The sequence below is a fragment of the Rhinopithecus bieti genome, unplaced genomic scaffold, assembly GCF_001698545.2.
Source record: "Rhinopithecus bieti isolate Rb0 unplaced genomic scaffold, ASM169854v2 scaffold_4781, whole genome shotgun sequence".
NCBI lineage: Eukaryota > Metazoa > Chordata > Mammalia > Primates > Cercopithecidae > Rhinopithecus > Rhinopithecus bieti.
In genome coordinates, this window is record NW_016805181.1 from 489,688 (window position 1) to 513,456 (window position 23,769).

A 23,769-nucleotide genomic window follows, 5' to 3' on the forward strand; every position below is an offset into this window, starting at 1 on the left:
CTGGGGCACATCACATACCCTAGTTGGAAAGATCCAGGATAAACAGTAAAAAGTAATATCATGGAAAGGTTGTATGGCATAGTAGCTACGCAGTGGGTTCTGAAGTCAAGTCTAACTTCTTCTATTGTTAGCTCTGTGGCCATGGGCAATACACTTACTGATCTCTAACTCAGTTGCATTATTTGCAAAATGTGGATGTGAGGCACTGCACCTACTTTCTAGAGTTGCTATGAGGGTTATAGCAACTTAGAACAGTGCTTAGAACAGTGCCTGGTATACAATGAGCTCTACATTAATGATTAGAGTCCAGAGGTCTGGTTTCAAGTCCTAATTCATGCCTTATGACCTTGAACAAGTTGTTTTGCCTTTCCAAGCCACATTTTTATAACCCCTAAATGAACAAATATTTGTAAACTTACTTCATTGTTAGAGCACCCCTTATCCCAGTTGTCCTCAGAGAGTCACATTATACATGTTCCAGCACCCGCCCTCATTTGCTCTGAGAAAGGTTTTGAAGGTGTCCCAGTTTGATAATGATTGTATCGTAATTCACATATTTTTAGCAATTTTAATACACAGTAAGCCCGGCACCCCGGACGTTATGGTTGTCCTAGGTAAGAGCTGTTTTCGGGAGTGGTTGGAATAGAAGCTCAAGGGCAGATAGTCTTTGAAGAGAAAATGAACCTGGAGTCTAGGTCCAGGCTAGATTCATGAATTTAGATGATGACATACAGGAGGAAAGTGAGGCACAAACAAGAGGGGAATGTGGTTGAAGGAATACTGGAGTTTGTGGTGTGCTAGATAGAGATGTAAGTGTATCTATGCACTGAAAGCAAAGCACTAGTACAGAGCACAGGGCTCAGAAACAGAAGAGAAAATGGATGATTGATGGAATTAGATGCCAGAGGTGGTGGAAGGGAAGTGTAAGATCTCAGATCCTCTCTCCAGGAATCAGTGAATTTTATATTGGCAACTGGATGTCTTAATTGAGCTCTCTGATTTCAATGATGCCCATAAAAGAAGTAAGCACATTAAATTCTAGGCTATCCCCAGTTGGTTTCTGGACTTGCAGTTGGTAAAGATAGAAAAGCAAAATGATAGAGATTGATTTCATTCTTCTCAGGAGGCTTGGCTGGCACTGATAATGCAGTTGATACTATAATTACTCTGGGAGTCCTTGGGCCAGAGCTCTCCCGGAGCCACCTTCTGGGCAATCCCATGGGACTGTCGTTCCTCACAGGGCTTGAGCCAGCCCACCACCTCCAGGAAGACGCACCCACCAGGCAGATCTACAGTTCTTTCAAGCCTGAAAGTTTCATAATGAAACATGTCTAAAACAGGTTTAACAAGCATTACTTCTATGAATATTTATTCCACGCTGCTCTTCTGCTCTTTTGACTGCAGGTCCCACCATGTTACAGTTTCTTCAGTGTCTCTCCAGATCAGTCTCTGTCATCAGAGAGGATCATGAATTATCTCATTCTGGCCTCTGCTGTCTTGAAATTGGCAACTGATTGCTCCAATATACTCACTGCTGCCTTTTCTCAATTTTTCATGTAACTGCTGATCTGCAAGGTCTGGAGCAACAGAAGAGGCATGCATGCACTGATTGATTGATTCACTGATTTATTCATTCACGAAGAATGTCAGGCCCTGTGCTGTGCACTAGAGATTCATGGATGAAGACACAGAGCCTCCAAGGAGCGCAATGTTCAGTGTACAAATCGGTCCTTCTGGAATGACTGGAGTTACTCCAACCTGTAGAACCACCAACAATTTCCCAAAACACACTATACCTACATCTCTCCTTGGAAGTCTTCTTTATTTCACTCTTTCTTCTCCCCACAAAGTTTATAATCTCCCCATATCAATTAATTTGTTTTATGTTGCATATAATAGAAAAACAATATATCTAATTTAAATAATGAAAAAAATGTTTTGGTTCACATAATGGGAAGCCCAGAAGCAGAGCAGGCTTCCCGGTTGCCTGAGCCTAGTGTCATGGGTTATTTTTCTGCACGTCCCTCAGCTCTCTTTTCCTCTATGCACTGAGGTCACTTTCAGGCTCACAGAGGCAGAATCACTGTGGTATTTCCCAGAGGCTAAAAGAAAGAATGAAGCAACTCCCCAAGTTTTCCAACACATTTCTCCCTCACTTCTGAATTATCTGTAATGGATCATGAGGTCATTAGAAAATTAATCCCCATGGCCATGGATAGATTAGCCATGGATGGGGGGGTGGGTGGGTGGGTGGGTGGATGGATGGATGGATGGATGGATGGATGAATTTGATTGATTTAGGCCTGGGGAGCATGCATCAATTACTATTCTAAGGCAGTAATATTGCCTGTATTGGAATTAGGCAAATTAGGGCCCATTCCTCAAGCTGAGGTTAAAGGCAGTTTTCCGGAATCTCATGGCCATCCTATGGAGGAAGGGATGCAGAATGGATTCCAATTGATCATAGATTTGTGGGAACAGGAACACTCTCTATTGCTCTAAATCTGACTTGAGTGGGAAATACCTATCACTTCTGAAAGCAAAATCTCCACAGGATCCAGGCTGCAGTCGCTGGACAGAGAGGCCTTAGGACACTAGATCTCCTTTCAAGATAGTCCCTACCATTGCACATTCCTGTTCTCAATGATATCCAGGATATTTGTTCCAGGCAATGCTAAGCAGCAGTTCAAAAACATAACTGAATTATTCCTAAGATGTTGTATTTTTCTGCTGGTGGAGTGGCCTCTGAAGCCAGAATGAAATACTTTCCATGTTGCCTCAGTTAGAGAGCTTTGTTTTCATACTGTGTCACATACTTTCTCTCATAGGGCAAACAGACAATTTCAGAATCATCCCACATCTGTTGGCTTATTTTCGTGTAAAGATCAAAGGAAAGACTCTGTCTTGGAAAGCATTTTCTCATTAGGAGTGTGGGAGCCAGAATTATGAGATTTCCTGAAGAGAACCTGTGAGCAATCAGGTAGTGAGGAAGACCGTGGGTGTGCATCACAGCCTTGCCAGAGGATTGCGAGACTGGAAGAAACTCTCCAGCACGAAGCCAAGAGGCTTCCCAGGGGTTGAGATGTGGTGTCCTGGGTCATTCTGCAGAGGGAAGTCATCTGCTCCACTCTGAAAAGGAGCTCTGTGTGGGGAAAAGTCTTCCAGTGGTGGAGGTCATGATGTAGCCACAGATTATCAGAATAGGAGGAGTCTTTGGAGGTCATCCCACCTCTTTCAAAAACTAAAGTCAAGAGAGGTTAAGCAGCTCCTCCAAGATCACTTTCCTAAGGGAGTAACAGTTTGCAGGAATCAAAGATGAAAAGAAAATAGGAAGTGTCACACAGTGTGATTTGGCTGAACCAGAACAGCGCTAGGCCAGGCCTGTAACAGACCTCTGAAAACAGGGGTTGGCGCCAAAAATGGATAATGACATTCAGAGAACAGATCACTGGAGGTCATTCCAGGGCGAGTCAGAAATCTTAGCTTCAGACATGAGGCTAGTTCTGGAACCAATGTGGGTAGCAAGAATCTGAGGACTTCGGCCAAGTGGTTTCTCTGCTGCCAAGCCAGGTTTTATCAGCTGAATTTCTCTTGTATCAGCAGCTCTTATGCGGAGGTATTTTCAGGGCATTTTGTATTCACAGTCCTAAAGATTCCACCCAGTGAGGGAAGAAGGATATTGTACAAGTATTTTGAGGGCCACTTTTGTTCTCCGCTCTGGGCAGCTGATCACGTACTCCCCATGGTACCCTCTTGTCCCTCCTCCACACACTCCACACACGCATACACTCACACACACTTGCACTCACACATGCACCTGTGCACACTCACTCATAAAAAGCTACACCCACACATACACTCACTCACACTCGCACTCGCACACATGCACATGTGCTCACTCATACACATCTACACCCACACGCTCATACACTCACATTCACACACTCTCACATGTGCACATGCACACATACACAGCTACGCCCACACACTCATATGCGCACACACACACTAGCACACAAGCACATGTGCACACTCATACACATCACCCACACGCTCACTCACTCTCACACATGCACATGCACACACTCATACACAGCTGTACCCACACACACACTAGCACTCAAACAAGCACATGTGCACACTCATTCATACACAGCTACACCCACACACTCATACACACACTCGCACTCACACATATGCACACTCACTTATAAACAGTTACAGCCACACATTCATACACTTACATACTTGCATACACTCACGCATGTGTGAAGGGCCTTAGGACTCATGCACAGCTATGCCCACACCCTGATACACACACTAGCACTCTCACACATGCACATGTGCACACTCATACACAGCTACACCCACACATGCACACACTCACACACTCGCACTCACACATGTGCACGCTCACAGTTACACCCATTCATACACTCACACACTTGCATACACTCACATATCCATGTCCACACACTCACACAGCTATACCCACACTCTTGTACACTTGCACCCTCACAAATGCACATGTGCACCCTCATAAACAGCTACACCCACACTCTTACACTCACACACTTGGACACACTCACACATACATGTACACACAGTCACACTCAGGTACAGCTACACTCACATAACTTTCATACACTCATGCACACTCATACACACTCATACACATACACATGTGCATACTCACATGGTTACACCCACACTCTCATACACATAAACATTGTGCACACTCGCTTATAAACAGCCACATCCACACTCAAACACACACACTTGCATACACATGCATATGTATACTCATACGCATGCACAGCTACACTCACACATTCTCATATGTTCATGCACTTTCACTCACACACGCATTCACACTCACACACTTGCACTCACACATGCATGTGCACAGTCATACACAGCTACTCACATTCATATACACTCATACACAGCCACCCACACACATACTCATACACTTGCATACACATGCATGTGTACACACTCATACCCAGCTACACCCACACTCTCACACACTCATGCACACTTACACTCGCATGTGCATGTGCACACACTCATACACACAGCTACACACACTCATACGCACGTGCACCTGTGCACACTCACACTCATATACACAGCCACCCACATACTCTCATATACTCACACATACATGCATGTGCACACACTCATACACAGCTACACTCACACTCTCATACACTCATGCACACTTACACTCTCACATTCATGTGCACACTCATACACAGCTACACTCACACACTCGCACTTTCACACATGCATGTGTGCACACTCATCCACAACCACCCACACACACATGCTCTCATACACACATGGATGTGTGCACACATACACAGCTACACCCACATACTCTCACTCACACTTGCACACTCACACTCACACATGCATGTGCACTCTCAGCCACACACTCACATCTCTCATGCACTCACACGCCCACTTGCACTCACACACGTGCACACAGCCAAACTCTCATACACACACACACCCCCACAATCTCACACGTGCACCTGTGCCCACTCACACTTATACACAGCCACACTCACAGCTCTCACACACATTCACCTCACTCCCACTCATTAATTTGTTATGTTAGTTCCCTTGTCCCTGAGTATATCTGGGTTTATGTGTCACATTTTCAAATCCCCCTAGCTCTTCTTAGCAAAAAGGAGTTAAAACAATGATCTTCCCTCATTCCTACAGACAGGCTGGGCTTGATGTTTTTATGTCACTCATTTCAAGACTAATTCCAGATATATCCTAGAAAAAAAAAGTGCTCTGTCAGATTGGAACTCTAGAGAGTGGGGTACAAAAATAATTATCAAAGAGGAAGAAATAGCTAAAGCACATGCCTATACAACTCCAGTGTATGGAAGAACTAACACCTGCTTAAAATTAGCTTTGAGGATACCAAAGAAAGACATAAAGCACTACTTTTTAAATATCCAATATTTATAAAGTAGATAACTTATTCAATGCCTATTATAAGCAGGCAGAGCGCTAAATGCTCCATATTCTCCCATTTAATCCTGACAACCCATGAAGTAGCAGTTCTTGATTATTCCTATTTTACAAATGAAGAAACTGAGGCTGAAGGAACTTGCTGAGATCACAGGGCAGGTGAAAATGTCAATATTCTATATATGCAACTTTTCACTCTGAGAGGGAATACTTTTAACTTTGTAGAAGAGGAGACATTTGGGCTTAGCCTTTAAGAACAAGCAAGAACTTGATCATAGATCCCTAGAGGCCATGGGAAGTGTGGGAGCAGAGGCTCTCGGATGGAACGTGGTGTCCACCCACACCTCTTGGAAAGGGAATGGTAGTGTATCTGGCTTGGACAAATAGGAGAACACTGGGAGCATAAAGGAGATTAGCAGCCCTATAGAGCAAAGGCATTCACTATGCCAGGGCTTTACGCTCGGCTCGAGAAACACCTCAGCAAAAATCAGATAACAGGTTTTCGTTTTGTTTGTTGAGAACTTTTGCAGCCACATTACCCATCAGTAGAAAACCCCTAGGTCCCTAGTTCCCTTCCATTATGCTCTCTGTGGCACATCCAGCAGGCTTCCTAAAAGCATTCTGTCATGTAGGAGGTATTTAAGTTCTTCCTTCATCCTGAACCATTCTCCAAACAAACACTGCTGTCCATTTTATATCCTCATGGCAAACTTCTGCTCTTTCCCTTGAACCACTCCAATACCTTCCCATCTCTTCTCCCTGCCCTGGGTCTTCACCAAGCAGCCATATTTCCTACAAAAGCCAGCAGAATGACTTTCTGAACAATCAATTTTGTTCACATCACTCCCAGCTCTTTCAGGACTCACTATGGGAAGCAAACAGTCAATTAATAAATTTAATGTGTTCTGATAGACAGAGGGGCAAAGATAGAACACCCTGACAGGCTGGAAGTCCAAGAGATTTTTCCAGTCAGGCTGATATCTTATCTAAATAATAAAGAATTTCTAAGAGCTCTCCAGGCAAAGGACCACCAGAAAGGGTGTTCAAACCAGACTGTAGCAGGAGGAAAGGACTCACGGCAGGAGCACCCACACTCGGGAAGCTCTGTGCACTTAGAAACACTGGAACAGAGGCTCATAGATAGGGGGAATGGTGAGGAATGGGACTGGCAGAGAAGCAAGGGCCCCCTACAATCCCATGATTCCAGGATTGCAGTGGGTGCATCTCAGGCACTGGCTAAAACCTGCTGCTGCATGGCTGTGCTTTCCAGCTCCTCAGGTCCTGTCCACAAGTGCCTCCTGACCTCACACACCTTGAGTCTGTGATTCATAGAATCAGATTCTTGCACTACTTCAATTATATCAGTCCCCACAGTGTCTCTATCTCAGGTCTATGGCCTTTTCTGTATTTGATTAAAAACTCCTCCTCTAAGGAGGAGGCTTTGAGGAAAGCCCCTTTCTTGAAGATGAGGGCATTCAGAGTGCAGAAAGGGGAATAAAGTTCTGTTGCTTGGTAGACCCAGGCAGATGAAAAACATTTCTAAGAGCCTCAAGCAGAAGTGTCTATGATTCATGGAATAATGTTGACACCCATCATAGGAGCTTCCCATGAAAAGAATTGTAAGGGAACTTGAGCTCCAAGGACAATTGCTCTGTAATAGGTTTCAGCACTCAATGCCATGGGCTTGCAAGATTCAAAAGAAAAGATTAAACCCCAAGGGTATAGGAAAACAGTCTCCATCTATTTGTCAGAGAGAATAAGCCTCCCCCCACTTCCCGCCCCCCGCATGCACCAGCTTTCAAGAATGACCTCCACCCAGGCTTGGCAGGGCTTTTATTACTGCCAGGTCCAGCAGCTGGCTTGGTGTTTCAATGATTTCATTCAACTTAATTCATTTCCCTGCATTTTCATAAAGCTCTTACTCTGTGCTGGGTTCTATGCTAGGTGCTGAAGATACAGGAATGGATGATATATCATCTCTGGCCTCCAGGAATTCACACCCTAATTGAAAGAGACAGACATATTGCTGTGGTCGTGGACGGATGGCTTTTTAAGAATTTTCAGCTTCAGTGTGTGGGAAACAGCATCCTTCTCTGTCCCAGGCCACGACCAGCTGCCTTGGAATCCCAGTTCAAGAATCACCTCCTCCCAACACCCACCTCTAGCATGAGGGAGGTGAGGCCGGCACTTAAAGCGTGATTTCTCCCCAGAGAGGAAAGAAAAGGATGAGGGCCTCTGGAAAGGAGATTTCAGACTATAACGAGCAAAGGGTGCATTTTAGGGAACAAAGACTCTCCAGACCACCAGGCCACCAAAGTCTGCTCATATCACAAGAATTATTTGTGAACTGAGACAGAAGCACTGTCTCAGTTTTGCTAACCTGGAAGTCTTAAAAACTAAGCAAAGATTATCATCACCACTTTATAAATGGGAAAACTGAGGCCGAGAGAGAGAGAGAGAGAGAGAGAGAGAGAGAGAGAGAGAGAGAGAGAATGATTCACCCAGGTCACACAGAAGAGGGAACACAGAGCCAGGGGCTGGCCAAGACCTCATCCCAGTCCCCTACAATGGCTTCTTCAGCTGATCCCCGGGGATGTCCTGAATGACAGTTTTATGAAAGCTTGCTTTTCTTATGATGCACAAAATGGATATCTTGTCATAAATAGTTGAGTGTGTGAATCAGAGAGAAGGAGCAGGTCGTTGTGTAGGAAGCACTCCCTCGTAATCAGCAGGGCCAGCATCTCAGAAGGGCACTGCAGGTGTGGGAAGCTGAGTGGGGAAGTAGGAGGCAGGTTCTCCTCCAAGAGCTCTGTCCTGAGTCCAGAGGCTTCACCTTCCACACAGGGGCCCCAACTTTGTGAGGTGGGTCCAAGGATAATTTAGACATAACACAGGCAAATTCCCTAGGACAGGGCCTGGGACTTAGCAGGCCCACAATATGTGGTAGCTGGTCATAGCACCGGAGGATCAGGATTTATGAGGTGAGGCATTTGAAGTCCTGCAAAGTGTGGCTTGCCTCAGGTCACAGAGCTAGGTGATGACACACGCAGGTTTTCTGAGTGTGTGTTGGCTTTCTGCCCACTGGCCTTTCCAAGCACCACAGGCACAGCCTGGCAGGCTTTCATGAAATCAGATGTCACCAGCCTGGGTGGGTTTTCTCTGTTCACTGACAGGGATTCTTCCAGCACGCAAAGGAAACTTCCTCTCCATTGTTCCTGAAGCATCCGCTAGAGGAAATTGCCAGCACTTCCCAGTGCAGCAAGCAGCACCTCAGAGCATCCAGCAAGGAGAGAGGAGACTTGGTTGTTCCCATGAAGAGAAGTCCCAAAGCCCAGAAACCCAAACGCTTAGTTGTCTAGCGCACCTTGGATCTTGCACCTCCCATTTGCAGCCCTCTTGAGCACCTGACACCCTATCTTGCAGGACTTTATCTGTTCAACACTTATGAAAGATCCACTATATACTGGGCACTTGACCCCGTGCTGGAGATACAAGGATAAACAAGTACTGGTCCTGCCTAACCATCCTCAAATGCAATCTGAGCCTTGCCACCCACAGCTGGTTGACAAGTTCCTTGAGAACAGGGATCATGCCTCATCTTTCCCTGGCATATCCTCAATGCAAGGCGTCATCATGGGCACAGAGCCAGGGGACTCAGAGCCTCAGTGACCAAATGCAAGGCCACTCTGTTTGAAAGCCCAGGGTTCCCACTTTAGAAGTGACTGCTATCCTCCTCCCTTACTCTGGAGGACAGAAGGCAGAACAGGGATGACAGCTATGACTGTGAAGCATCAGCAGTCAAATAGAAACTGCAAGACCACGCTAGAAATATGATCTCTCTTCATCTTGCTAGACTGCAAGCCTCTCTTGAGAGTTTCTTCAAGTTTTAATCTTAAAAATATATATTTGCCAATCTCCTATGTATATTGGACAATCGGCTTGATACATTTGCATACATTATTTTATTTAACTCTCACAACCCTCTGGTGAGATAGGTAGAAATATTCCTGTCTCGTAGACATGAAATAAAGGCTCAAAGAGATCAAGTGACCTGCCTAATGTCACACCTTCCGAAGGGCTGATGGAGACTCAACCTAGGTTTTTTTGCCTTGCTGTGACACTCAATGCATTTCATTTGTGCAAACCTCCTGCCTGCACCAAATACATATGCATGTATGTACACAGATTAGCATGGTATCTAACAAATCTTGATGCATCAGTCCTACTCAAGGATAGATTAAAGATACTGAGCTTCCTGCATATTCCCACTATTTATTGCAAGCATACTACATGCACCAGAAGGATAGAGTTGAGTGGTTAAGAGCACAGGATTTGGAGCTATGCTTTTTCCATCCACCCTTGGCCAAATTACCGACCTCCCTATGCATTAGTTTCCTTGTTAATAAAATGGGACAATAACAAGATACTTACCTCATAAGATTGTGGTAAAAAAACATAAATTAATAATTCAGGTAAACCAAGAGAAACAGTACCTAGGACATGGTTAGACTCATTAAATATAAAATGTTGTTACCATGTGCCAGGCACAGTGCCATCCACTTTATACATCATTAGCTCTACTTCTTCCAATAAATCTGTAGAGTAGTAAGATTCTCCTCATTTTTAGATGAGGAAGTTAACCCTCTGAAAGTTTAAATCACTTGTCAGAGGCTATGACTGGAAAAAAGAGGTGAGAAACATTTGGCCTGTTTTGTGCTAGAGAACCACAATTCCAAAGAACCAAGCCAATATGCAACACAAGCTTTAGTTACCAGCAGAACAGGACCCTGTATTTGGATAATTGAGCACTTGAGCAAAAGCTCTGACACATCTCAAACTTCCACCAGGAGCATTTGCTGATCTCCACTTCCTACATCTCTGCACCCAGACAAGTCACATTCTCAAGGCTTTTTTTTTTTTTTTTTTGCAAACTGAGTTTTTAAAAGCTCCATTCTTCCAGGCCCAGCAGAAAAGGGACCTCAGAAGCCTTGCGCAAGAGTCTCTGCTTCTCTGTGATTGTTTTCTTGGAAGCCTCAGAGAGTTCGGATACTCGGCTCAAACACATCCCCGGTGTTCATCTTCATGTTAACACTCTTTCCAGTCATCTGATATTTATTCTTCATTAGCAGTGAAAGAGTCAGCAAGCCCCATTTGACATGCTTACCTGAACATCTGGAACTAAAAGCATGTCAAATAGCATTCATTTTAATGTGCATATTTCAAATTATGGATTTATAGCTATCTATCTTGTAATGCCTCAGGAATTTCAAGCTGGTCCTCATCAAAATTACCACCTTTGGAAATTGTTTTCAAACACCTGCTACCTTCCTCCTGCTACATCATCATCATCGTTATCAAAACAATGGCTATGGAGCAACTATGCTACTAGTTCATTTTTTAATTGAGACACAATTTGCGTACAATAAAATTTACCTTTTGAGATATAAAGGTAGATGAGTATTAACAAATCAATTCATAAACATTTTTACCCCAAAACATTTCCCCATGTACATTTGCATTAATCCCTTTCCCCAACTCTGGCCCCAACAACCACTGATGTGATTTCTGTCACTACAGTTTTTTCATTTATAGAATATTACATGTATGGAATCGTACTGAACATGGTCTTTTTTATGTGGCTTCTCTTGTTTAGCATAACACTTCTGAAGTTCCTCTTTATTACACCCACTAGTTCTTAACCTTCACAGAGCTTCAGATTCTCGGGGCACTTAAAAATTATTCAGATGTGTAGCCTCACTACTACCAGAAAATGAAATTCATCTTGTCTAGGACAGGTTTGTTTTAAAAACTCCCCTAGTGAGATAATCTAACAGAAAATCTAGGCGACCTTGGGTGTGGTGATGACTTTTTAGATACAGCACCAAAATCCCAATCCATGAGAGAAAGAATTGGTAAGCTAGACTTCATTAAAATTAAACATTTCTGTTTCACAAAAGGCACTGTCAAAAGAATGAAAAGACAAGCCACAGACTGAGAGAAAATATTTGCAAAAGACATATCTGATAAAAGACTGTCAACCAAAAATACAAAGAACTTTTAAAACTTAACAATAAGAAAACAACCAACCAAGACCTTAACAGACACTTCGCCAAAGAAGATAGACAGATGGCAAATAAGCATATGAAAAGATGTTCCACATCGTATGTCATTGGGGAAATGCAAATTAAAACAACAATGACATACCATTACATGCCTGTTAGAATGCCCCGAATCCAGAGCATAACAGCAAATGCTGGTGAGGATACAGAACAACAGGAACTCACATTCATTGCAGGTGGGAATGCAAAATGGTACAGTCACTTTGGAAGACAATTTGGCAGTTTCTCACAAAACTAAGCATACTCTCATCACATAATCCAGCATTAATGCTCCTTAGTATTTACCCAAAGGAATCAAAAGTTTATATCCACACAAAAACCTGCATATGTATATATATAATAGCGTTATGAATAATGGCCAAACTCCAAAAGCAACCAAGATGTCCTACAGTAGGTGAATGGATCAATAAGCTATGGTATATCAAGACAATGGAATGCTAGTCAGGGATACAAAGAAATGAATTTTCCAGCCATAAGAAGACATGGAGGAAACAAAAATGCACATTACTACATGAAAGAAGTCAATCTGAAAAGGCTGCGTACTATTCCAACTGCAACATTCTGGAAAAGGCAAAACTACCGAGACAGTAAAAACATCAGTGGTTGCCAGATTTGTGGGGAGGGATAAACAGGTGAAGCATAGGAAATTTCTAGAGCAGTGAAAACACTCTGTATGATACTGTACTGTAGATACATGTCATTATATATTTGTCTAAACCCACAGAACATTAACATTAACGTGAACCCTGATGTAAACTATGAACTCTAGGTAATAATGGTATGACAGTGTAGGTCCATCCATTGCAACAGAAGTGCACACTGGTGGGGGTTGTTGATAGCTGAGGAGGCTCTGCATGTGTAGAGGCAGAGACTGTGTGGGAAATCTCTGCACCTGCCACCTAATTTTGCTGTGAGCCTAAAACTGCTCTAAAAAACAAAGTCCATTAAAACAAAAACAGAAACCTAAGACAGCTCTCCAGGCGTCCAGGTTTGAGAATCACATCCTCAGTTGTTTTACATATGTAAACTCGAATACTCATGATCAGTCTGAAAAGTGTTTATTATCCAATCTTATAAGTGAGGAAAGCAAAGCTTTACAAGGTTAAATACCTTGCCCAAGATCACACAACTAGTGATTGGAAAAGTGAGACTCAAACTCGAGCCTACCTTTTACCAAGCCCACGCGCCTTCTCCTGGGCTGCTTCGGGCAAGGGAAAAAAATCTCCCACTGTGACAGTGAGGCAGTTCTTGCACTCAGAAGAGACCATGGAAAATTTTTGCTTAAAAAAAAAGGCGGGGAAGGGGGGGAACAGTTCCTGTTATGTGGCTGGAGGTGGGTGGAAAGCATCTAAACAATTTTCAGAACATGATAACTCTGCTTCATGCTTCAACAGGATAACAAGGCTAGGCAGAAATTTACCGAACTTTCAGGAGGAAAAAAAAAATCACCTTTGGGCTCAGAACAAGCCTGATAAATTCCAGCCTAAAGGGTGAGTCAAAGAACGCTGAAATGTGCTGAGACAGACTTAACGATAAAAAGACTCTGCAATGATAACTATGGCAAAGCCGGTGCTGTCGGACAAGTAGCCTGGTCTCAGAGGTCAGATTGGCTGGAAGAAAAATTAAAAGCTCCCTCCAGCCTTCGGTTTCTATGTAGACACTGCTAACTGGCCTTGTCTGGGAAGGAGTTTGTCTCCTTTGCTGACTGAGTTCTACAGGAAACAAAAGTGGGCCTGGTGGGACTTGTTTGTCAGAAAGAATACTGAGTGCCTTAGTAGACATTTTAGAATGAAGAGCAGTTTCTTTTTGCCTTTGCATCCTCATAGCTTAGCTCCCACGTATCAGTGGGAACATACAATATTCGGTTTTCCATTCCTGAGTTACTTCACTTAGAATAATAGTCTCCAATGTCATTCAGGCCATTGCAAATGCTGTTAATTCATTCCTTTTTATGGCTGAGTAGTAGTCCATCATATATACATATCACAGTTTCTTTATCCACTCGATTGATGGGCATTTGTGGTTAACCAGCAACCCAGGAAGCCGTAAGTTTTCAAAGTACATTCAAATTCTTTGAAATTAGAAATACTACTGTCTTTAACAAACTTTGGACTAGCAAGTCAGTGCAAAACTAGGTGCTGAGGACAAAGTGGTACGTTTGCTTTTTCATACATGGCATTATGTAGTAAGGCGGTATACAACCTTTTTTTTTTTCTTGGTAACCAGAGGAATGTCAACAAAGTCTATTTTAATAAGTGAACAATCTCATCTTGACTGACTCATCTGGTGGTTGCAACACGTCCACACATCCCACAAGACCTCTGAAAACACTGAGTGAGTCAGGGAGGACGCAGAAGCTCCAGTGTGAGGGCGTCTGCAGCTGCCTGGGAACAGCAGCCAGGGCAGAGGGAACAGACCCCCACTCCAACCTCATATGCCACTAATGGGCTCCTGAAGAGTTCAGAGGGTTGGCCTCAGAGATTGTGCTCAGGGTGTGCTCAGGGTGTATGGATTTGCTGTGGCTGCTGAGACAAAGCACCACACCCTGGGAGGCTTCCAAAGCAGGAACCTGTCTCGCAGTTCCGGAGGCGGGAAGCCTGAGACCAAGATGTCCACACTCATCTCCTACTGAGGCTGTGAGGAAGCCTCTGCCACAGGCCTCTCCCCTCATCCCGCAGGCCTCTCCCCTCATCCCGCAGGCCTCTTCCCTCATCCCGCAGGCCTCTCCCCTCACCACGGTCACGGCAGTCTTCGGCATCACTGGCTTCTGCTCCAACACCATGACGACTGCCTTGGTTTTACAAAGCATTGTCCCTGAGTGCCTGGCTGTCTCCAAATTTCCTATTTCTGGGGACACCGGTCATACTGAATTAAATCTAGTGTGACCGTAAACTGACTTTATATATCTTTATATATCTGCAAAGACCCTATTTCCAAACAAGGTCAAATCTGAGGTTCTGAGCGGTAGAACTTCAACATAAGAATCTGGAGGGTACACAATTCAATCCCATAACCATCTGGGACTGTCCTTTCAATCAATTGCCCAGGTGAGCATGTCAACCTGGTTAGGTAACCACTATCTTAGAGTAGAAGCATGACCCTTTGGTAAACTCATCCCCATCACAGAAAGAAACTAAAACATATGCACACACAAAACATACGCCTTTTTTTCCTTCTCACTCCTCTCTTACCCCCCAAGTAGCTCAGCTTTGCTTTGCTCAACCTACTTTCTTAGACCAAAGGAGAAAGTAAAGAAGATTGCGGGGGGAGGTGTCTACAGAAGGCAGTTATGAAGGGGGAACATACTCAGGAGGGCATCTGGACCCATCTCTGCTGGTTCCCCACTGTGGCCGCAGTAAGAGTCACAGACCACAGTCCCCAAGAGAGGATTTTATATTGAATAATGTTCAAGGTCTGGGAAAGTTTGTTCTTGTCCCTAAAGATGTTTGCTATTCCAAATACCAAATAAAATTGAACACCCATATATAACATGTTTTCCTGTGTGACAAATCCAAAGAAATGGCACTTGCTCCTACAGCCAATTGATGTACATTTAACTCTCTTGGGAAAGGGCACAGCCAAAACCAAAATACATACTGTGTGCACGTGAAACAGCATGGAAGTGTCATGAACTTGACAACCAATGAGGAGGAAAAGGAGAAAATGTACGACTATTATTAAGAGCATCATAAACATTTGCTCCAAACAAAAATCAGGACCTTTCTTACAAGGTAAAGGTAAATTTCTAGCCAAGAAAAAAAATATATGAAGAATATCTACAAACTGAGGAGTTCTCTATACACTCTGTATGTGACAAACATTTGTGTTTTGTCTACAAGGGCAGTTACATATGTGGGGGGTAAAGAGTGCTATGCACAATTCTGGGTCATGAACGATCCAGGCTACACACAAGCCAGAGTGATTTTTGAAAATGCAAATCATGTTGCCTTCCTAGTCAGCAACTGTGAAGTGTTTCATTTCCACTAAGAATGAAGTCCAAAGCCCTTGCCAAACCTGGACCTGACTACTTGACCGCCTTCCACTCCGTGGGATTAGGATAAGAAGGAAAGCTTCAGAAGTATAGCCTATAAGAGAACAACAACAGAGGCAAGGGGGCTCTTCTCAATTGATTATAAGAATCCTGATAATAGAAGACTACACCGTTATTACAAAAGAAGTCCAGCAAATGCCTCTTCAAGGGAGACTGCCATGCTTTTCCCACTTCACTCACGAAAGCCAGGATCGGGGTAAGGCAAGAGAGAAGCCCAGGGTGTAAAATTTAAGGAGATGCTCTCAGAGTACTGCAAATGCTTCTGTAGACTTCGCATGCTCGGTGCCTCTCTTGCCTTACCCTAGCCCCAGCCCCACCATGCAGAATAGAGATGCTATAGTTAATTACACTTGATTTAGATCAGCTGCCCTACCATGCGCCCAGCTGGCTTCCGATGTAGCCTGGGCCGGCCTCTGTAAAGGGAACAGAGATGAATCAGGACCAGAGTTTGAACTGACAAGCTTATGATCTGACAAGGGATGTGATGCAATTAGCTTGATACTCAGGAGGCCATGACAACTTCCCTTACAGAGAGTCCTTAGTATGTGGGAATGATACAGGAAGAAATTGCTCCATGGGGGTTAGAATGGCCTCCTCTAGGACATCACATTTGGGAGGGACACTGAAGAATGAGCAAGATTTTGATAGGTGAAGCTGGAAGTGGAAATATTCCCAGTAGAAAGGTGAATGTGAGCAAACATGATTTTTACAAAGGAATATAAGGTAAAATAATGCATGGAGTGTAAAGAAAAGGTTTCAAGGGCATTCTGTGCTTAGCCTGCAAATGCCTGGGTGTCATCAAAGTCAACTCAGCTCTTCAAGCCTGATATTTTTCTGTCATTTTCTTTCTAATTAGCACAGGAGTTAAGCTCTCAAGGCTTAATTTTACTCCTATGCCTGTGTTAATGACAGGATTGGCTATTAGCTGACGTAAAAACTGATTCTCCTCCACATAGACCATTTAAACTATGCTCTCGGTTAATACCTTCATCATATACTAAAGAAGAGTTTCCTCATGCAGACCTAATGACACTCTGAGAAGAAAGGTAACAGACTTCAACACACCAGCCAGGGGACTCAATGTGCTAATTAAAATGCAATGTCCCCCAAGCCACCTGGTTTCCAAAGATCAGCAAAGCCAAGAAGTCAATGAGGCTAAAAGTTCAAATTGGCAAGTGGAGCAAGGATCATGGTCCCAGGAGGGAGGCCCCGGAACAGCTCCAAGCAGCCAGGCAGCTCCCACTTGGAGAGACAAAATGCTTTCCAATGGCTGTGTGTAACTCATAATAACATAATTTTATTCTTAGAAGCAATTTCCATTACTGGCCCTGTTTATTATCACATTATTTTCTCAATAGCAGCAATAAACACAGTAAACTCTCCCTGTTTGCTCACATTTTTATTACCGCTCACAGTCGTCAGGAAAGGGTAAGTGGTGAAGAATGCACTCATTACCAGGGATCCCCAGGACTGCTGGCCTCACTGCCAGCCTGCCAGCCCCACTGCGGCCTGGGAGGTGGCCAGGAGCCTGAGGTGACCCCAGGGGCCAGAGAAAAGCAGGTGGAACTAGACAGCGGTGCCCAAGCTGGTCAAGCTCACAGCTGCCACCAACGAATTTGTTTTAGTCTCTGCATTTGTGGTTTTGACCTAGTATTTTATATATATGTTATATATACACACACACATATATATACACATATTATATATAATACACATATATACACATATATATGTGTGTGTGTGTATATATATACACCAAAAACGAATATTTGAGCATTCTGAAGAGCGGTTGTCAAACTGCATTAGTTGAGGCCTTCAGTGTTATGAAACAAATATAATGGGCCGTGACCAGCATTTTGCAAATGAAAGGATTAGAATAGCATGGATGACAGTAGAGTCATCAGTTTGAAATGCTTTTGTTTCGGTTTTGTGTGTGTGTGTGTGTGTGTGTGTGTGTGTGTGTGTGAAACCATGATAGTTTCTTACCATAGGTTGATGTCAACAATGTTTGAGAAACACAATTTATGATTCAAGCCTTCAAAGAAAATGACAGAATCACGAAATAAAAGAGCAGCTGACCTTAGAATCAGAGGTAAGTGGGTCTGAGTCCCGACCTCCCCACTTGCTCACTGTATGACTTCGGGCTTGCCGCTTCCACCTTCAGTCTGCCATCTGAGAGTGAGAGTGAAACACCTGCTTCAGCAGGGCTATTGTGAGAATGTGGCGGGCTAATGTGCACCATGGAAAGAGCAGCGAGTCTGAAGTCAGAACCCGTGGGTGTCTGCTCAGCCCTGTGATTCATTAGCCGTGATTGAGCGGAGCACTTTATCTCTCTCAGCGTCAATCTCATCATCTGTAACATGTGGGTAATGACATCCACCGCACAGGTTTGTTGTGAGGATTAATGAGATAAAAAGATGTATATGTGCCTTGCAAATGGAAAAGTGCTGTAAAATGTGAGGCTTGTTATTTCTGCTTTATCTAACACTGATGCTGATCCTAGCGGATTCTGGTGGTCCTATCTCAAAAGCTACTGGTGAAGGCCACAGCCAGGTGTAGCCTGTCATATGCGAAGGTGGAAGCATCAATGAGTAACAGCGCCTCAGACAGAAAACCAGAATGTTGAGGACTCTCCCTGAGCCTTCCTCTCCCCTCTAAGGACCTGAAGGACTTCAGATGTGCTTCAGGGCAGTCTTATCCATAGGAAAATAAGGCCTTTCCACAAGGAGATAAACTGCATGTCAGGCACAGGCAGCCCTAAGACCCCATTCTGAATGTGTCAGATGATACAATTACAATTTATTCTCTTTGCTGACTGCAGCCTTTAAAAAATACATTCCAGTCTGGTTTCAACAGAGCCGTGGGAGCCTTACTGAATACCAGGGCCATCTACACACCATTTCCAAAGAATGATTCCAGGGCTGCTCTGAGGAGACACTGTCAGTTGGCCTGGTGGCACTTGGTGGTGTGTTATTTCTTAAAAGTGGTGTGACTTTTCTGAAAAGCTCCTTGGTGGCTATAAGAACACACCCAGTTTCAGAGCATTTGCCTGTGGAAACCAGAAAGCCTGGCCCTCTGGAGACTGAAATTAGTCTTCTGTAGAGGCAGGGGACATTTCTCATACTTTGTTATGCTTAAGAATTTCCCCAGGGTGTTATGAAGTTTCAAGGATCCTGAGCCTCATTCCCCAGACGTTCTAGTTAAGGTGAGGCCAAGGACTCTGCAGGACTGCTAAGTATCCCTAGGTGCCTCAGAGGGAGATGCAACGGAAACCAGTCCCCAAAAAACACTACAAATTTCTGTCAAATCATCTCTCTGAGCCTGCGTCATCAACTGCAAATTGGAACAATGCTACTCCCTATATGTCTCTGTCACAGGGCTATGTGGGGGCCAAATGAGAATACTAATTTGTAAATTGCAAAGGGCTGTAAAAGATGTTTTTTATGGTTAACCAGATAGCTATGTAACTCAGAGCAGAAAGAATCACAGGACAAAAATCATGTTTCCAGGTGGTCCCAAGCTATATTTTAAGAGACCAAAAAAAAAAAAAAAGAAAGAAAGAAAAACAAATTTTCTTGAAAACCAAATAGGATAATGGAAAGACCAGGCCAAATGTATGCAATTTCTCATTCCTTCAGTTGTCTGATTCTTACTGAATTTGCCCTAACTTCTTTATATTTCAGACCCATCGGACAGTGCTTATTTTCAAAGACAGGCTAAAATAGCATATCTATAGCCCCCATGAAGAATTGCAAACATCAAAAACTCTTTACATGTGCAAACGTTTGCTGGTAAAATACATGAGGGCTGAGGACTCAATCTTCAGAAATCATGACATGGATAATACTGGGTCCCCAGTGAAGCCCTAGGCTGAGACTATTATAGCTAGAAGGCCCCCAAAGTCCCTTAAATATGAGAAAACCAAGACCCAGAGAAAGTCACGGCATCAGAGTTACCAAATCCATGTCATTTGACTCCCATGTCACTGGCTTCTTTCCAGCAAGCCCTGATAATAAACATGTATTGGATGTCCACCATGTTTTTTGAGTATGCACTTGGGATTTGAGGTTAAGTAGGATATAGTCCTTGTCTTAAAGGCCCTTATAATCTAAGTAGGGAGGTAAGAAAAAGAAATCCAAAGGTAATGAATCAGAGCAGAAAGGATATGAGCTAGTGTTGCATGATGCGCTGAGGCAAGTCAAGGTCTGGGCTGGACTTTGAAGTCTATGACCCGGAAGAACCGGGGAGTCATGCTGGCCAGGCAAACCAACTGAGGGCTGCTCAGGAATCAGTGAGACAACAGGGGTCTCCAGAGACCAGGACACGGAGGAAGGAATGGCTGGAAAGAAGGCTGGGTTAGATTACAATGAGCCTGAAACATTGTAGGAGGTCACTTATCTGGTTGAAGAATTTAGATTGCATGGGGAGCTATTGAAGATTTTTGAGCAAGGAAGCAACCAAATATTATAGAACCATGAAATGAGAGAGCTGAAGGGAATCTCAGCAGTGCTTCTCAAACTTTGCCTTGTATTGTATCACCTGAGGTTACTGCACGTCCTGATTCTGCAGTCAGAAGTCGGACCTGGGATTCTGTATTTCTGAGAAGGTCTCAGGTTTTGCCATGCTGCTGGTCAGTAAACCACACTTTGAGGGGCAAGATTAGTATTCAGTCTAGCCCAGTGGATTCTCATTCTGGCCACATATTGGCACCACCTGGAGAGCTTCACAAAAAACTGCCAATACCGACGCCCTGCACTGAAAAACCACCTAAATCAAAATAGTTGAGGTAACTTGGACAAGTATCATTTCAATACTCATCAGTGATTCCAGTGTGCAAAAAAATGAGATTCTAATTTCCCATTCAACTTCTGATTGTTGTAGAAAAAAGGAGCCAGAATAAGAAAATGACCTGCACAGGATCACTAATTTCAGGGAAGAGACTGAAAAAGGATCACATTCCCTGGTCCGTGCTCAGAAGCTTCCCATTACATCCCACAAACTTTAGCGCATCAATCTTAAAAACTTATTCCAAAAAATGGCAGGAAGCTACAAATCTTATTTGAAGAATTTTCTGGCAATGGTTTTGGTGACATTCTTTGAGGCTATTCTTATGTATTGGCCTTTAGGATTTTAGATTAACAAGTAAAGGAAAATCCCTATGAACTCCCCTTTCCATTCTGGGAGCCCTATGCTTCTATAACAAAGTGTATATGAAGTTTAACAAGGAAAACTGCTGTGTTACAATTATGCTTGGCCGGCACTGAACGCCACAATAGCAATGCAAATCAATTAAAATGGAAAGCAGCTGGTAACTGAAGTGTTCATTTAGGAAACATAAAAGTGAAAATTTGGCCTTTTGATTTTTGTTTCCCCTCATTCCCGAGGCAGCATTGCCCTGGGGAAAGAGCACTGGACTGGAGTTGTACTCCTGGATTCTACAACTCACCTTGGCCTTGGTCTTGGCAAGAAACTGCAATTTTGAGTCTGTTTTATCATCAGTGAAATAAGGGGGTGGAATGAGATGATCCCTATTCTTTCTACTCAGAACTGCTACAAATCTAAGTAAAATACAATGCAATTGGGGGAAAAGGAAGCAATAACTTAAATTAGGGGGGAAAAAAGCCAACAGAGTAATTAAAAGTGAGCAAAAAAACATAGTGAGAAAGTGAACTTCATTTCTGGTTGAAACACTGCTTGTTACTTGTCTAATGTCCAATTTCTCTTTCTTCCTTATGATCAAAACTCAGTCATGCTTCAGAGAGTCATGAACCAAGCTAAAAACTACATTTCTCAAACTCCCTTGCAACTAAGATGGAAAATGTAATACAGTTCTGACCAATGAGATATAAGCAGAAATCTGCTGAAATGTTATGGGGAAGTTTTGTTTTCTTAATTTAGATGCTACGTCCTCCTCCCCCTTTTGGTTTCTTAATTCTTCTTCCAGCATGGAGCACATTTATAAATTTCCAATCCATGGCATCTTCAAATGCTTTCAAGTAGCTATTATCTACTAATGCCTATAAACCTAAAACATGTACAACAAAATTGTTACTGGCAAGACCATTGTGATTTTCCTATAGGGATGATCCATCAAATCTCCAAGCCAACTAAGTCACCACTAATCGCTAGCTCAGTGATTCATCGAATGACAAATGTGTTAAATTACTGATTTACTTTTAAGAAGTTTCTATTAACCAACCAAAATTGATAACAGTTTTAGTTCAAAGATGGTTAATGTAGGCTGGGCGCAGTGGCTCACGCCAGCACCTTGTGATGCCAAGGCAGGCGGATCACCTGAGGCCAGCAGTTCAAGACCAGCCTGACCAACATGGCAAAACCCTGTCTCTACTAAAATACAAAAATTGGCCAGGCTTGGTGGCGGGTGCCTGTAATCCCAGCTACTAGGGAGGCTGAGGTGGAAGAATCACTTGAACCTGGGAGGCGGAGGCTTCAGTGAGCTGAGATCGTGTCACTGCACTTCCGCCTGGCTGACACAGTGAGACTCCATCTCACAAACAAAAAACAAAGATGGTTAATGTGAAGTATAATTTTGGATTATAATTTCTTATATATTTTGAATTCAGCTGTCATGGAGATCACACACGTTAAATGTTTTATTTAGGGTACTTTTTTTCACTGAGTATATTTTCAATCCAGTTTCTACTTCATTGATTTACTGACTTGATTTTATGATTGAGGGAAAACGGGTGGAACCTGAGAGTGCACCAACATTGGGAATATTTCACTCATTTATCTGCACATAATACACACCCACCAAATCAGTACATACACACGTATCTTACACAAACACATACACACTCAAGCCAATGTGTCCACAGACCTGACTTGCTTAATGAGGCTGGCATACAATAAACCATGCAAAAGTAACTCAATTTTAAAAATTATACATAAATCATATGATACCAATGGAAATAGTGATAGAGACACAACACATTAGTAAATAGTATTCTGTCTTGATAAGTGGAGGTCATTTGCAATGAGAAGCACAGTGCCATTTTACTCGGTATCATGAATGATTTGCAAAGACTATCCAAGAATAAAGAACGACCTCTGTCTCTGCAAGGACATGGGCATATATGTGTCTGAGTACTGCACGTTCAGTATAATGAGTGTGTGAAGTCACCTGTGTAAAATCATTTCTAAGCACAAAATCCTGGTGTGTACAACTGCCTGCTTCCTCCTCGACTCAAAGAAGCAAATCTATGTTCTGAGAAAAGTGGGAAAGGCAGAAGATTGGATTTCAAATGTGCTTGGAGAGAGAGTCCACCCATTCATTTACAAAATCCTTGACATTCATGCTACACATTAAAATGAAATTCAGCATTTATAAAATGTTATGCCAAAAAATGCACAGAACATTGCGCTAGTCTCAGTAAAACATGAATAGTTGCCATAAACTTTCTAAGTGGTTAATAAAAAAGATTTTTTTGTAGACTAAGTATTATGTGAATAGGCCCTTCAGTAAGTTGCTATATTGGCCATTTGTTATAATAGAATTGGGGTTGGGACAATTAATCATTCAAGGTAGACAAGTTAACTATTCAGCAAGCTGATCTATGACTTATCCTCAGCGAAGTAACTAAGGCG